Source organism: Arachis ipaensis, chromosome B03 (genome assembly GCF_000816755.2).
Source record: "Arachis ipaensis cultivar K30076 chromosome B03, Araip1.1, whole genome shotgun sequence".
Classification (NCBI taxonomy): Eukaryota; Viridiplantae; Streptophyta; class Magnoliopsida; order Fabales; family Fabaceae; genus Arachis; species Arachis ipaensis.
The window spans coordinates 15,546,930-15,561,951 of record NC_029787.2 but is presented as its reverse complement, the minus strand read 5'-3'; the positions used below and the strand labels follow the sequence as shown (position 1 = coordinate 15,561,951).

The window sequence follows — 15,022 nt, the reverse complement described above, 5'->3', positions numbered from 1 at the left end:
TTAACAATTTTTTTTATTTCAAAATTTTGTGCAAAATATTAATATAAATCAATAACTATCACAATTTTCTTATTTCCGTTTGATTCTTTGTTTTTCCTTAACCCATTTAGTAAATATAGAAAAAAAAAAAGAACTGACACTATCATTTAAAATATAACAAAACAAATTCAATGCTAATAATTCTTCCAACTTCTTCTAAAAACAAAAAATCAAAATTCAAATTCAAAATCCAAAAATTAGGATTTTTCTATTCATGTTCCTATCTTTTTTTTTTCTTGTGTGATTCAAGTATTCCTTCTTATTTTTTTAATAATAAATTAATAATATTTTTGCTCTACCAAACTATTTAACTCTAAACCAATCAATCAATGTATCATAGCAAAAATGAAAAAAAAAAAAAGCGCAAAATAGAACACTAACGTTGAGAGGAAAGAGAAAGGAAAAAGAAAACACTACAAAAAAACGTTGAGTATCGTTAAAATTATCGTCGAAAAATAGCGGTGAGATTTTTGTCGATTTTACCGTCGGACTAGGCAATAAATTAGTATCCCTAAAATATAACACTGACAGTAATATTTGGAGGAAAAAAAATTTTTGGCGTGCTCAATACCGTCAGATTTAGGTCGAAGTTGTAAATCCTGTGAAATTAGCGCATAATTAATTAATAAATTAATTTTTAATAAAAGAAATTAGGAATGCGAATTTTATAGTTTAATTGGATAGAGCTAATTAAAATAAAAATTTTGACACTAATTTTAAAAAATTTGACCCAAAATTCGGCCAAACAAATTAAACCGATTGAACTGGACTCATATAGGCCCAAGGCCCAACCCATATAACCCCTTTCTTCCCCCTTGCAGCCACAACACTTTAGCTTTCATTTTTGAAAGGGGAACTCACGGTGAGAAGAGAGGAGAGTAATAGAACCCTAACCCCATATTCCATTTCCAACTTCAATCCTCCGTAACTTTCAATCCAGAGCTCCGATTGACGAGCCGTTTGTGGCCACGCATTCGTTTCAGAGTTTTCTTCAATTTTATTTGAAAAAAGTGGTAAGTCTTTTTCCAATTTGCGTTCAGTTCTATGTGACCCTTTTCTCCATGAAATTGGTTTGAGTTTTGAGTGATTTTGATGATTTTTGTGGTTTATGTGCAATCTAACATTGGATAATTATTGAATTATACTCCAATCATAATGGATAAGGTAAAAAAACTTTAAATCCTTGTAGTTTGTCCAATTTATATACCCTTGTGCTAATTGTATGAATTAGATTGAAATTATGTTAAATTGGAGTTTGAATTGGTGAATTGGAGCTCTTGGAACAAATCCTTGGTGACTGGAATTATTGGAGTTGATTGGAAATCTTGAAACTTGAATTTTTGGTATTTTTGAGCTTAGGGAAGAACCGGCTAAGGTATGGTTTTGGTTTCTCGTATTTAATATGTAATGTTTTGTGAAAACTTAGGCTAGATGACCATAGGCTAGGTGTAAATGTATGAATACGTTAAATGTTTAGTACCTTGATAATAATTGTTGAAATTGGTTGGTTATTAGCTTGGTAATTGATGTTGGTGATGGAATATAATGCTATATGATCAATTACTGATAATTGACAAGGTATTAAGAAATGAACATGTATATGTGATGAATGATGATGATCTTGTTGGTTAGTTGAGTAATTTGTGTATGAGATTATATATATAGAGGTTTAATTGATTGAGGTAGGATGTGGAGATTTTGACATTTTAAATGGTGTGTTGCTGTGCTGAATATATGTATAGGAGGTTGGATTTGAGTTTGGCTTTTAATGAAAATTGAGATTTGAGGTTTTTGTGTAAAATAGATTTTTGGCCGAACTTCAGCGAGCCATAACTTTACTTCCAGACCCCCAAAATGTTTCAAATCTATTTCATATAAAAATTGGGTCCGTGAAGTTTACGCCGTTTAAAGAACAGATGAAAAATGTTTAAAACAAAAAGGTTATGCGCGTCGAAAGTTTGGAGGACAAAACTGAAAATTCTGCAGCATTCAACATTTTAGCTGTTCTGCGTAGCTTGCGTACGTGACCACTGCACGCGATGCGACCAAACTTTACGGGTTTGGCATCTTGCGTACGCGGACAAGGTGCTTGCGTACGCGAGCAATGAATTTTGAGGGGTTACGTACACGACCACCTGCACGCGACGCGACCAACCTATTCAGGTTGGGTATCTAGCGTACGCGAGTAGGGTGCTTGCGTATGCGAGCAAAGAAAATTGTACTCCCACGAGTACGCGTGGCCCACGCGTACGCGTGAACTTTCAGAAATGAACTCCCACCCGTACACGTGGCCCACACATATGTGTGACCGCTATTTTTAGCAAATGAGATTTTTGTGTTTTAAACATGATTTTAAACCTCTAAACTTCTATTTTCATTTCTTTAGCCCCTAAAGATTAGTTTTAAGTGTAGTGATGAGATTAGGCTATGAAAAGGAAGGTTACTTGAAAGTAAAGGAAGGTCAAGAGTAACTAAATTGAGATATTAATGATGAGATTAGGGATGACTGTGTGTGGCCAGAATGGTCGAGATTTGTGTGTGGCCGAAATGGTCGAGATGGCAAGATCTGGGTGTGATCCCGCTTGCTGCCAGGTTGAGACTCGATACTCTATTGACCCTACGTTGTAAGGGTGACCGGGAACTTATAAATTCCTGGGAAGGTTAAACCCCCATTGAGTATGTTATATATATATATATATGAATTATGAATGAGAAGAGAAAAAGCTATGCATAGTCTCATGAGGATGCGTGACGGGGGACAATCCAAGATTTAGCAGCCGGACTTGTCGGGTTGGCTTGATAACCGACAGATGAGACTCATCAGCCATAGGATAGACATGCATCATGTGCATACTGTCATGTGCATATTGTTTGAATTGCTTGCTTGTGCATTAATTGGAATTGCCTAAGTGATTATAATATGCTATTTGTTATATTTACTATCTGTATTACTTGTATTCTACCTGTGTTTGCCATTGTTTGCTTGTCTGTCTGTGCAATTTCATCGGAGTTGGAGGAATGGAGGAAAGGCAGAGAGGTTGAGGGTTTTAGTTCGGATTTGGTTAAGTTAGAACCTTAGAGGACCACCCGTTTATGGTTTTTGTTTTAGCTCTTTTAGTTTTATAGTCTGAGTATCGGTGTTCTAGGATTGCCTCTGGCATTCCCAGGACCTTATATCTTATGTACGTAGCACCTTTACCATGCTGAGAACCCCCCGGTTCTCATTCCATATGGATATTTTTAGTTTTCAGATGCAGGTCAGGCGGCACCTCGTTAAGGCATGCTGGAAGCTTCTGATAGCGGAGATCCTTGACTTTGGGGTTTTAGTTTGGATATATGTATATATGTAGATACTTTTATCTCCACTGCTTATGTATTTGATGTATTAACTTCCTCTTAGAGGCTATTTCAGTATTTTGGAGAAATAGGTTCTGTAACTCTGTATTTTGGGTTCTCTTATATATATGTATATATACTTATGTACTCAGGCCGGTTTATCTTCATGAGCCGAGTCTTATATATGTATTTGTACGTTAGAACTCTCTTTGGTTATATCTAGGTTAGCTTCTCTTATCTTTTCCGTTTATCATTTATTTGTTGTGAGTGTTGCGCTCTTTCGTTTTACCGTTTTCTATTTTAAACTTTTTTTTGAAGGCTCCTAGAACAAATCTTCTTCAACTATATTATATATATAAACTTTTTATTTTTAGAAGTCGTAGCGCCTCGCCACCTCTGTTTTACATCCTAGGTGTAAAGATCTGTGTGGTAAGGTGTTACAGAAGTAATCCAACGGTACCGTTGTTTAGTGAACCGTGACCTTTTGGGCACGCAAAGTCGTTACCGTCGGATGGATCCAACGGTAAAATTGGGGCTAAATTCAAACACGAAGCCCTTCCCCTTCACATGTCCGAGGCCATTCTCTCTCTTCTCTCTCTCTCTCTCCTCGCTTGGTCACTCCTCTGACGGCCACAGTCATCGTACCCGCCGCCAGAGCTTCCTGCCGACTGGAGCACCTGCTGTCACCGCCGCTGCCTGTGCTCGTTAAATCTTCTATTGTTCTCGTCGCATCTTCCGCTGGGGTTGTTGTTCACGTTGCCGTTACCGCCGCTCCTGTCACCACGAGCCACCACTACTATCATCAGATTCGTTTGTTGGTATGGTTATTATGTTTTTTTTTTCATATTATTTTGTGAGTTTAGTTGTTGTTAAATCTTGTTAGTTTGGTTGAATTAAGAATTGGGTTTTAATAAATTAGAGTAATGAGTTTTACTTATTCTTTTAAATTAGTTTTCCTTGTGAGTTTAATAATTTGTTAGAGTTGTTGCTAAATTGGTGGTTAAATTTTCTTAATGAAGTATGTTATTAGGAGTTGTTGTGTTACTTTAATATAAGTAAAAATTAAAATTGTAATACCTCTTGTTAGTTTGGTTGAATTAAGAATTTAGGTTTTAATTAATTAGAGTAATGAGTTTTACCTATTCTTTTAAGTTAGTTTTCGAATTAGTTTCAGCTTGTGAATTTAATAAGTAATCTTTTTATTAGGACGGCGCTATTTTCTCTAAGCACAACTGGAGTTTCCTTCTTTTGTTGTCTGTGCAGTAATATTTGAGGTTAGTTATCTATCTCAGTATATAATGAATTGTTTAAATTTTATGTTGGACTTACTTTTTTTAGGATAGTGTTTTAGGACGGAAGTGGGAGAAGGTCGCGTAGTGGCACCTTCTCAAAACCCTTGTTTGCTAGAAAATTATGGAGTTATAAGGGGTTGCACCTTAGAACGGTTAGGATTTGATGTCTTATTGAATACCTATATGTTAAAGATTCATGCCTGCAACTGTTTTCTATATGAAAACTGTTGTATTTATTTCATCGATGTCACTAAATTAAGCAGAAGTTTTGCCGAATTATCGTTTAAATTGTTTAAAACGTGTTTAGTCTGTCAGAAAATGATAATTGTATGCGGCGGGAACTTCTAAGTACAGGGGATATTCTGCCAATTTTTCGAGAAACTTAAATAATTGCTGTTGTTTGTTGAATTCTAGGATGTGTGTTTCGATATGATTCCAAGTCATCGTCTATGGATGTATGAGTGGGATAATGATGGCTGAGGGGGGTGTAAAACCCGAATTCTTTGAGAGGGTTGATGCGTTTGTCGCGCATGTTTTCAGCATGGAACCATTTATATCCGAAGGGAGTTCTAGGTGTTCGTGTCAAAAGTGTCGGCCGACTAAGTAGTTAGAACCTGCGAACATAACGCTTCATGTAAGACCTCGAATTTTAAAAAGTTATTAATAAAGTATTTATGATTTATTACATTTATTTAAGATTATATTTTTAGAGATTTTTATTTTTTAAATTTAGTTAAGATTTTATTTTTAGAGATTTTTATATATAAGTTGAGTAAATTCTTATTTATTATTTAGAATCCTTATAATTGAAAAATAGCGAATATTTTCTATGCCTTAATTTTAAATATTTAGATTTTTAACATTATTTTATAAAAGAAGGAGAATTAATCTAATTATCATCAATTTTTATTTAATTAGCATTTATTCAAAAATAGATTTCAAATTGATAATAAAATGGTAGTTTAAAGATGATTATTATATATTTAATTTGAATTTAGATTTTTACTATATACTTTTATTTTTATTAAAAACTACTACCCTATCTTAATCCCCAAAATTCCTAATTTTATTACACAACACAAATCCTAATTTACCTTCACTAGCCTAAACCCTAACCCACTCACCCCCACACCTTACACGGACACACACACACACATAAAACACACGCGGCACTCACTCACTCACCCTTCTCCTCACCAACACATACACAGACACGGGTTTTTGAGATGGAAGAAAGAATAGAAGAAAAGAAAGAAAGGGAAGGAAGGAAGGAGAGGGGAGCCGCGGGAAAGGGAGAAGGGGGAAGAGAGGGAGACGGCGCCGATAGGCATCACCGACACCGTCGCCGCCACTGTGCTGCCAAGAGGGAGATCCGAGAGAAAGAACGCGGGGTTGAGGGAGCAGAGAAGCTGCGCCGCCGCTGCACCACGCCTTGTCACCACCGTCGATGCCACTGTTCTGTCACGGGAGAAGAACGCGTGAAGGAGAGAGAGAGAGAGAGAGAAGGATCCAAGGCTGAGATGAGGTCCAACCGCTTCGCCCAGTCACCGTTCACGTCGCCGGCGTCGCCTTCATCGGAAGCACCGCCGTCGCTTCCAGCTTCCATCTCCATCGAGGCTGATTGTGGATGAGAGGGGACGAAGCTGCCTCTGACGCCGGAGAACACACTTCCGGTAAGGGTTTTGGGTTTGGACTTCGTTTATTTTGAGATTCTGGAAGCTTTGTTGTCGTTGCATGTTAATTTCAGTTGCCGTTGCCGGAGTCCAGTAGCCGCTGCTGCTTAAGGTGGCTGTCGGAGCTGCCGTCGAACAGGTTTAAAGACCGCCGCTGCTTCGTTTTGTCATTTCAGTAAGTATTTACATTTCAAAAACCCTGCGTTAGTGTTTGGTTATGTTTGGTTAAAGACTTTGAGGTTTGGTAACGTAGGTTTGAGTTTTGGCGTTGCGTGTCGCGTAGATATTGCTGTAGCTGCTGCGCCGTTCCTTTTATCCCAGTAAGTGCCTCTATCTCAGAATCATCGCCATTAGTTTTCCATTATGTGTTTTAATATTTTTCATGATATTAATGTTTTAGGAATTAAAAATCGAGGTCGCACGTCGCGTTTGAGGCTGTTCTGCTTTTGAGAAAGTAAACGGAGCTAAGATTTCAGTTGCCATTGATTTCGGGTCGAGAGGAAAGGAATTTCTTGAGGCATTTGGATTGTGGTTTGAATGTGTCGAGGTAGGGGCCTTTTCAGAAAACTATACTTTATAATTGGAATTATTATATATGGATATTTATGTGAGAAATGTATTTTTAGTTATTGTATAAGTCTTATGTGTTGTTTGGTTGTCTTGAATGGATATGAATACTCGTTCGATTGGATTATTGTTTGGTTTTGTGAAACGGATGGTTCTTGAAGCATTTCTTTAAAGTTGTTTCTTTAAAGTTTTGAAATCGAGTTTAATCTGTTGGAAATTGATTTGAGTTTGAATTGGTTTTCTTGAAATATGAAAATGGTATGCACTTTTGGATTTAGCTTGATTTTGAACTGATTTGGTTTTGAACCCATTAAAGAGGGTTGTGGAATGGTTTGGTTAGGACCCGAAGAGGGTGTGGCAAAGTCCAAGTTTTAGGGGAGGTGCTGCCAAAATTCCTATAAAATCCGAGACTTTATTGAAATGTACTTTGGAAAATTATGGGTTTAACACTTTTCTTATTTCATTTAAATTGTTTAAGAAAGTTATGAATTATATTTTGAAATGAAGTATTGAAAAGAAAAATTATGATTTAGCCTAGTTTCTTAAGAAAAATATTCTCTCTTTTGGGAGCGAATCATTTAGAAGAAACTTATGTTTAAGGCTGTTTTAAATATGAAAATGGTTTATGTTCTTGAAAAAATGACTTGAGAATTTTCAATTGGAGGAGTTTTAGTGACTTTGAAAGAACTTGAATTTCGATTGACAAGTCTCATTTTACAAGGTCTTAGAAAAAGTTTAAAGCATTCTTTAAATTCTGAGTTTCACAAAACTAAAACAATTTTTGAGCAGTTGGAAACGCTCCGGATTTAATCATGGAATTGGAGTTGGTTTTGATTTAAGTAAAAGAGATGATTTCTTTGAAAATTTGTTTGAAGTAATTGGTACATGATTTGGTTTGGCTTAAATCCTCTTTTATTTATTCGAATCAAGAAAATAAGGTGTAAGACTTCGAATTTTTGATAATTGAAATAATTAGTTATTTATGAGTCAATATATTTATTGAGATTTTGTTTTCAAGAAAATTATTTTTTATCAAAAATAATTAAATAAAATTTTATAATTATTGAAGTTTAATTTAATTATGATTTATTTTATTAGTTTAAATTATTTATTAAAAAATATTTTGATAAACAAAAAATTAAATTCTTTATTATTATTATTATTATTAATATAATGAAAGGTTCTAGCCTTCAAAGGTACGAAAGAAAAGAAAAATGGAATTTGGTTTACTATTCATGTGTGTATATATATATGATATCACGACACATGTTTCATTTTTCTTATTAACAATGACCCCTAAGGATGGCTTCCTTCTTGCCTCACTTCATGACTGAATTGAAGATTCAAAGCAAAGAAAGCAACAGTGACCGAGAAAGAAAGAGAGAGAACCGTGACTTTCGTTGATTTTCCAGCCTCAATTTCTTGCGATCCGTAACTCCAATAAAAAATCTAATCCGGTAAAAGTGTTCGTATCCTTCTCCTCTACACGTTGACGTTACTTTTGTCCGGTAGAAGTTGACGGTGACGTAGCTCTTCTTTCCCTTGAGTTCGGTCAATTGGAGTTCTAGGAGGCACAGACGATTTCTGACATTTTCTTCTTCAGCAGCTCGATCAGAAAACTTCTCCGGAGCTTTCGTTGCTTTGATTTCGTATGGAGGTAGGGAATTTTATTTTAAAATTAATCGTTTTAATTTATGAATGCCATTAAAATTTAGTGAATAAGTGCAAATAATTTATAAATGTCTTGTGACTAATTTTGTTGTTGTAAGTAGTTAATTGATGAAATTGAATTGCGACTGGTTGAATTGAGGCTGTGACTGATGTTGGTTTTCTGATTTGGATGGAATTGTTTAAAGTTATGATTTATGAGATTATGCGGAATTGGTTGGTTGTGGCTGAAAATTCTGATTATTGAGTTGGAAAGTCAGTTTGATTGAATACTATGTAAAATGATTTTCTTTTCTTAATCTGGGGTTACTTTGATATTGAAAATAAATTTGCATTTGAAACGATTTGAGATAGTGGGAATGAGTTTTATTGATTTATCAAAAATGATTCTTTTAGTCTTTTGAAAGATGTTTAAATCTGAAATGGTTTTGAAGTTGGTTTGGAAAAATCATGGTTAATTAAGAACTGGTTTTTGTATGAAAGAAGAACTTCTTGTAAATAAAGTAGTTTCGGAGGTTTGGAAAAGGTTATAAAGAGTGATGTTGGTTTTAAATAAAAAATTATTTGAGTTCGGTTTATTAAGGAAAGGAATCTCGGCCACAGGAGAGCAGAGAATAAAGATCAAAAGAATGTATTAATTAAAGAGATTGTCTATCACAGGAGAGCAGATGTGACATTGTTTGGGCCTTAGTGTCAAATGTAACGTGGGAACGCCCACACACTGAGAACTGTTTTCCAGATGTACACTTATTGATTTGAAAAGTCACACTGTATGCGGCCTAGCCGTATGACTTAAAGTCACACTGTATGCGGCCTAGCCGTATGACTTATAAGCACACTGCATGCATCTGGAAAGCCATACATGGGACTTGTGCCCGGGTAATATCGGGAGCGGGTAGGCAACCGACACATGAGCTCATGGCCTGCACTAGGGATAGACATGCATCATGTTGTTTGCACATTTGTATTTGGTTGTGTTTACTTGTATTACTTCTCTGTGATTGTGCTGTTTGACTTATTTGTATGTTGGTTTGGACCTCTTACTTGTGCTATTAGTTTATGAATGTATTGAGGTGTTTAAGAATTAATGTTGTGATTGTTGAGGATTAATTATGTGACTGAGAGATGAGTAATGTGACTAGTTTTATATTTAAAATTTGATTTGAGTTTAGAGATTTCAAAAGAGGTAATTAGTTAGCTAAAGTAAAACCAAAAGTATTTTCAAAAAGGTTTGATAGAAATATAGTTTTTTTTAAGTAAAGTTAATTATTTGTATTTTATTTCACTACTTTTACGGTATTTCCATTCTCTACTGAGAACGTGTGGTTTGTTCTCACCCCAAAGTCTCCTCCCCTTTCAGTGACACGGGTTTGAAGACTCAGTTTGAAGCTGCGGGCGATTATTAGTCTTATTTAAGTTAATTTTATGCGTTGAGTTGCTTTCATAGAATTCCCTCGCCTTTGTTATTAAGCTCTTATTTTATATAGAGGGATAGGAATTGTATCTGAGTTTCATTCGAATCCTTTTGTATAATATTTATTATTATTAATAATTATGTGATTATTATTATTTGAAGATCTTTGAAATGTGGTTTTAATTAATAGAAACAAAAATTTCCGGCTTTTCTTAAAAATTGAAACGCGAAATCGAACTAAAGGCTCAATATTAAATAGTAAATAAGGAAAACAGGTTAGTAACGTCTCACTTTTGGTACGATCATGACGTGCTGAAAGTTAGTGTGTTACATAAGGTTTTAAAGATTTTAATCAATTTGAGAAAATGGGTTAGGTTATTCTCCCCTAAAGTCTTGAGACTCTACTGAGGAATTTTTATTACTACATCCTGTTTTAGGATGAATGATTTTGAATCTTTTAGAAGAAACTTTTAATTTGGTGTGCTTTTTGAAATGTTTTGGGAAGATGTTGTGGATGGTAACTGTGTTTTAAAAAGAGAAATTTACGTTTAAGGAAAAATAGTTTGTGAGCTTGAAATGATTTGAGAAATGAGGATTTTAAAGTTAAGACTGAGATGAATTGATTTTTGGTTTCCAAGTAAAGAGATTTGAGAAAAAGTGACTTATGGCTTGAATGATGATTGATTTGATATGAATTATTAATGAAGTGCGAAAATGACGATGAATAAATTAATATGTGGCTTTTGCACTTCTTTTATCTGAGATACAAGTTTTTCTGGGTAAAGTACCGTGGCTTGCCACCACGTGTTCTAGGTTGAGACTCGATACTTTGTTGACCCTACGATGTAAAGGTGATCGGGCACTTATAAATTCTCAGGAATGGTACTCCCATTGAGCAATTTGATATATATATATATATATATATATATATATTGATGAGCGGATAATTTATACGCTTTTTGGCATTGTTTTTAGTATGTTTTTAGTAGGATCTAGTTACTTTTAGGGAACCAAGTTTTTGGCGCCGTTGCCGGGGATTGTTCGAGTTTGGACAACTGACGGTTCATCTTGTTGCTCAGATTAGGAAATTTTCTTTTTGTTTTATTTTCAAAAATTTTTCAAAAATAATTTCAAAAATCTTTCATCTGTTTTCGAAAAAAATAAAAATGTTTTCAAAAATAAATTATTCTATGACTTCAGAATTTTTAAGAATGAATTCTAGTGTTTCATGAAGCATGTTGAAGCCTGGCTGGCTGTAAAGCCATGTCTAAATTCATTTGGACTGAGGCTTGCAATTTGTTATCAAGAGCAATTTAGTTGTTGCTCATCCACCTGCTGAAGCTTGGCTGGCCATTGGCCATGTCTAGTGTTTTGGACTGGAGCTTTCTTTGAAAGCTTGGCTGGCTAGTGAGCCATGTCTAATTCCTGGACTGAAGCTTTAGACTAAGAATGCAAGATTCCTGGAATTCATATTAAAAATTTTGGAATCCTTATTTTTCCTTTTTCATATAATTTTTCGAAAAATACCAAAAAAAAAAAAAAAGAAAAAAAAATTTAGAAAATCATAAAAATCAAAAATATTTTTGTTTCTTGTTTGAGTCTTAAGTCATATCATAAGTTTGGTGTCATTTGCATGTGCATCTTGCATTTTTCGAAAATTTCATGCATTCATAGTGTTCTTCATGATCTTCAAGTTGTTCTTGGTAAGTCTTCTTGTTTGATCTTGATGATTTTTTGTTTTGTGTCTTTTCATGTTTTTCATGTGCATTCTTGAATTCTTAGTGCGTAAGCATTAAAGAATTCTAAGTTTGGTGTCTTGCATGTTTTCTTTGCATTAAAAATTTTTCAAAATATGTTCTTGATGTTCATCTTGACATTCAAAGTGTTCTTGGTGTTCATCTTGACATTCATAGCATTCTTGCATGCATTCATTGTTTTGATCTAAAAATTTCATGCATTGCATAATTTTCATGTTTTCATAAAAATTCAAAAAAATCAAAAAAAATATCTTTCCCTTTTTCTCTCATCAAATTCGAAAATTTGAATTGACTTTTTCAAAAAATTTTAAAATCTAGTTGTTTCTCATGAGTCAAATCAAATTTTCAATTTGAAAATCTTATCTTTCTCAAAATCTTTTTCAAAAATCAAATCTTTTTCAAAATTCTTAGTTATTTTCGAAAATAACATAATCAATTAATGTTTTGATTCAAAAATTTGAATTTTGTTACTTGCTTGTTAAGACAGATTCAAACTTTAAGTTCTAGAATCATATCTTGTGATTTCTTGTGAATCAAGTCATTAATTGAGATTTTAAATTTGATTTTCAGTTGCTTGGGGACAAGCAACAATTTAAGTTTGGTGTTGTGATGAGCAGATAATTTATACGCTTTTTGGCATTGTTTTTAGTATGTTTTTAGTAAGATCTAGTTACTTTTAGGGATGTTTTCATTAGTTTTTATGTTAAATTCACATTTCTAGACTTTACTATGAGTTTTTGTGTTTTTCTGTGATTTCAGGTATTTTCTGGCTGAAATTGAGGGACTTGAGCAGAAATCAGATTCAGAGGTTGAAGAAGGACTGCTGATGCTGTTGGATTCTGACCTCCCTGCACTCAAAGTGGATTTTTTGGAGCTACAGAACTCGAAATGGCGCGCTTCCAATTGCGTTGGAAAGTAAACATCCAGGGCTTTCCAACAATATATAATAGTCCATACTTTGAACAAGAATAGATGACGTAAACTGGCGTTCAACGCCAGCCTTCTGCCCAAATCTCGCGTCCAGCGCCAGAAAAGGATCCAAAACCAGAGCTGAACGCCCAAACTGGCACTTATGAGAAAAAGCTATGCATAGACTCATAGGGATGCGCGTCGGGGGACAGTCTAAGGGTTTAGCAAACCGGACTTGTCGGGTTGGCTTGATAACCGACAGATGAGACTCATCAGCCATAGAGCAGGCATTCATCATATGCATCTACGTGATATTGTTTGGGTATGCATATTGTAATTGGTTTGCCTACGTGAATAATTATGTCTAATTGCTAATTGCTCTACTTGATATAACTGCTTGATTGTGTTTGAACCTTCTTACTTGTGTTTGTGACTGAAAATTGGTTGGATTGTGGTGGATTGACTGTTGATTGAAATGTTTGGGCCTATGGTCGTGATTGATTATGTGATTGGCCGAAGGCCGTGAATGGTTTGTGTTTTTAGTTTAGTAAAGTATGAAAAACTAAACTGGTTCAGCATAGACTTAATGAACCTATGCTTGGAACAGTTTGGTTATTCATACTGCCTAGGAAAAGTTCTTTTAAAAAGGTTTGGATTTTTGAAGAATGAATAGATTTCTCTTTTAAAAAGGATTTCGAATTTTGAATGTGGATTTATGGTTTTGAAAAGATACATAAGGCGGGTAACAATCACTGTTTTTTAAAAATAGTTTTTATTTTCATGTATCCTATTATAATAATTCTGCAACTCTATAGTGAGAACCCTTTTGAGGACGATGTTTTCACTCCCCTACAGGTGTTTCCTTTTCAGGATATGGACGAGGAAGTCACGAAGAGTTTATTCTATTTTTTATTTATATGATGTATTGTAGTAGTTACTTTTTTCGTCGCCTTTATCCTTACAAGTTTTTATAAGAGGGATAAGAATTTGATTGTGTAATTCTTGTAAAAATATTTGAGTATATATATTTATATGTATTCTCTGTGAGTATTGCAATTTGCAATGTAAGTATGGATGTAAGTTTTTGAAAAATACGGTTTAAAATTTTAAACAAGCTCATATTTTAGTATTAAATATTACAAGAGTAGTCGTAATACCCGAGTTATCAGCGTGGCGCAGCTGGAAGCATGGGTATTGGCTTAAGGATGGAAGAAAAGGATGGGTATTACACCTCACCTCTATCGTAACAGGTTTAAGGATGGGTATTGGATGTGGATGGAACATGGAGAAATGGACAAGCAGGGAATAAATTGGCCTATCTTTAATTTGAATAGGTCCGGTTGTCAATCAACAAGGGTTCGGGTAGTGAGAGACCTAAACATGGATAAAATGACTTAAGAGACTAACCAAGAGAGATACAACGAGATGGTAAATGTAACCAGAAAATATAGGCATTACGATCCTTTTATTCTACCTCAAAATACATGTCAGGTATGCTATTTGCCTTATCCGAGTTCATGCAAGTCTAGTTAAGTGGTTGTGGTTAAGACTAAGCCAAGAGGCCGCATTGAGTCTGATGATACGATAGAGGGTCAGGAATCATACCAAATTGATGACCCAACTCCTTCAAAAATGGTGATTGATGCCAGTGAGCCAATCTCCCTTCGGTCTGCTATTATGTATGATGCAATCATTGACCTTGGACTAGATGTCGACGCACTTCCAGCAGAGGAGGACGATCTTCAAGAGGAAGACGGGGTCGATGGCGATGAAGAAGAGGAAGACGAGTTTGATGATAATCAGAAAACTACATCGGAATACGAGGATGGTGAACCAGAGGAAGAAGAAGATGAATCTGATAAGGGTTAATATAATTATAGTTTTGTGATATGTATTTCTTTAAGAAACTTTGCATATTTGTAATATATGTTTCAGTGAACGTAAACATAGTTCTGTGAATGTAATATAGTTAGCATTTTTTCAGATATTTCAGTTATCATCAATCGGTTTTCGTAATTTAATTTTTTCATACTTCACATCAGGTTTGAAACACTATTTCAATTGTTAATTATTAGGGTACACTAGAAATGGAGGGAAAAGATAATTTAAACTTAAAAGAAAACACTGCCGACGAAATTACCGTCGAAATATTCCGATGGTACCATTATTTTTTAAAAAGTTTAAATAACATTTCCGTCGATATCTGCGTCGAATAAATCCGCCGGTAATATGGTGGGAAATAATACGAAGTGGTGCCAAATGTTACCGTGGGATTATTTTGACGGTAACATTGATGAAAGATCCGTTTTTTGTTTTCACTATATTCCGTCAGACGCAATAAATTCGACAGTACCTGTTTACCAACGA

At 34.7% G+C, this 15,022-nt stretch overlaps 1 long non-coding RNA gene across 2 annotated transcripts in view; it reads right to left on the bottom strand.

The window, feature by feature from the left end:
• LOC110269578 overlaps window positions 1-9,988 on the bottom strand; it is a 19,386-nt gene extending 9,398 nt beyond the window's left edge. Inside the window, exons 1-2 of one of the 2 annotated variants that reach the window (XR_002358357.1) lie at window positions 9,865-9,988; window positions 7,358-7,361 (exon numbers count right to left, since the gene is read on the bottom strand). This is a non-coding gene — a long non-coding RNA (uncharacterized LOC110269578). The remainder of the gene's footprint in view (window positions 1-7,357; window positions 7,362-9,864) is intronic. The other variant, XR_002358356.1, reaches the window with a different exon arrangement.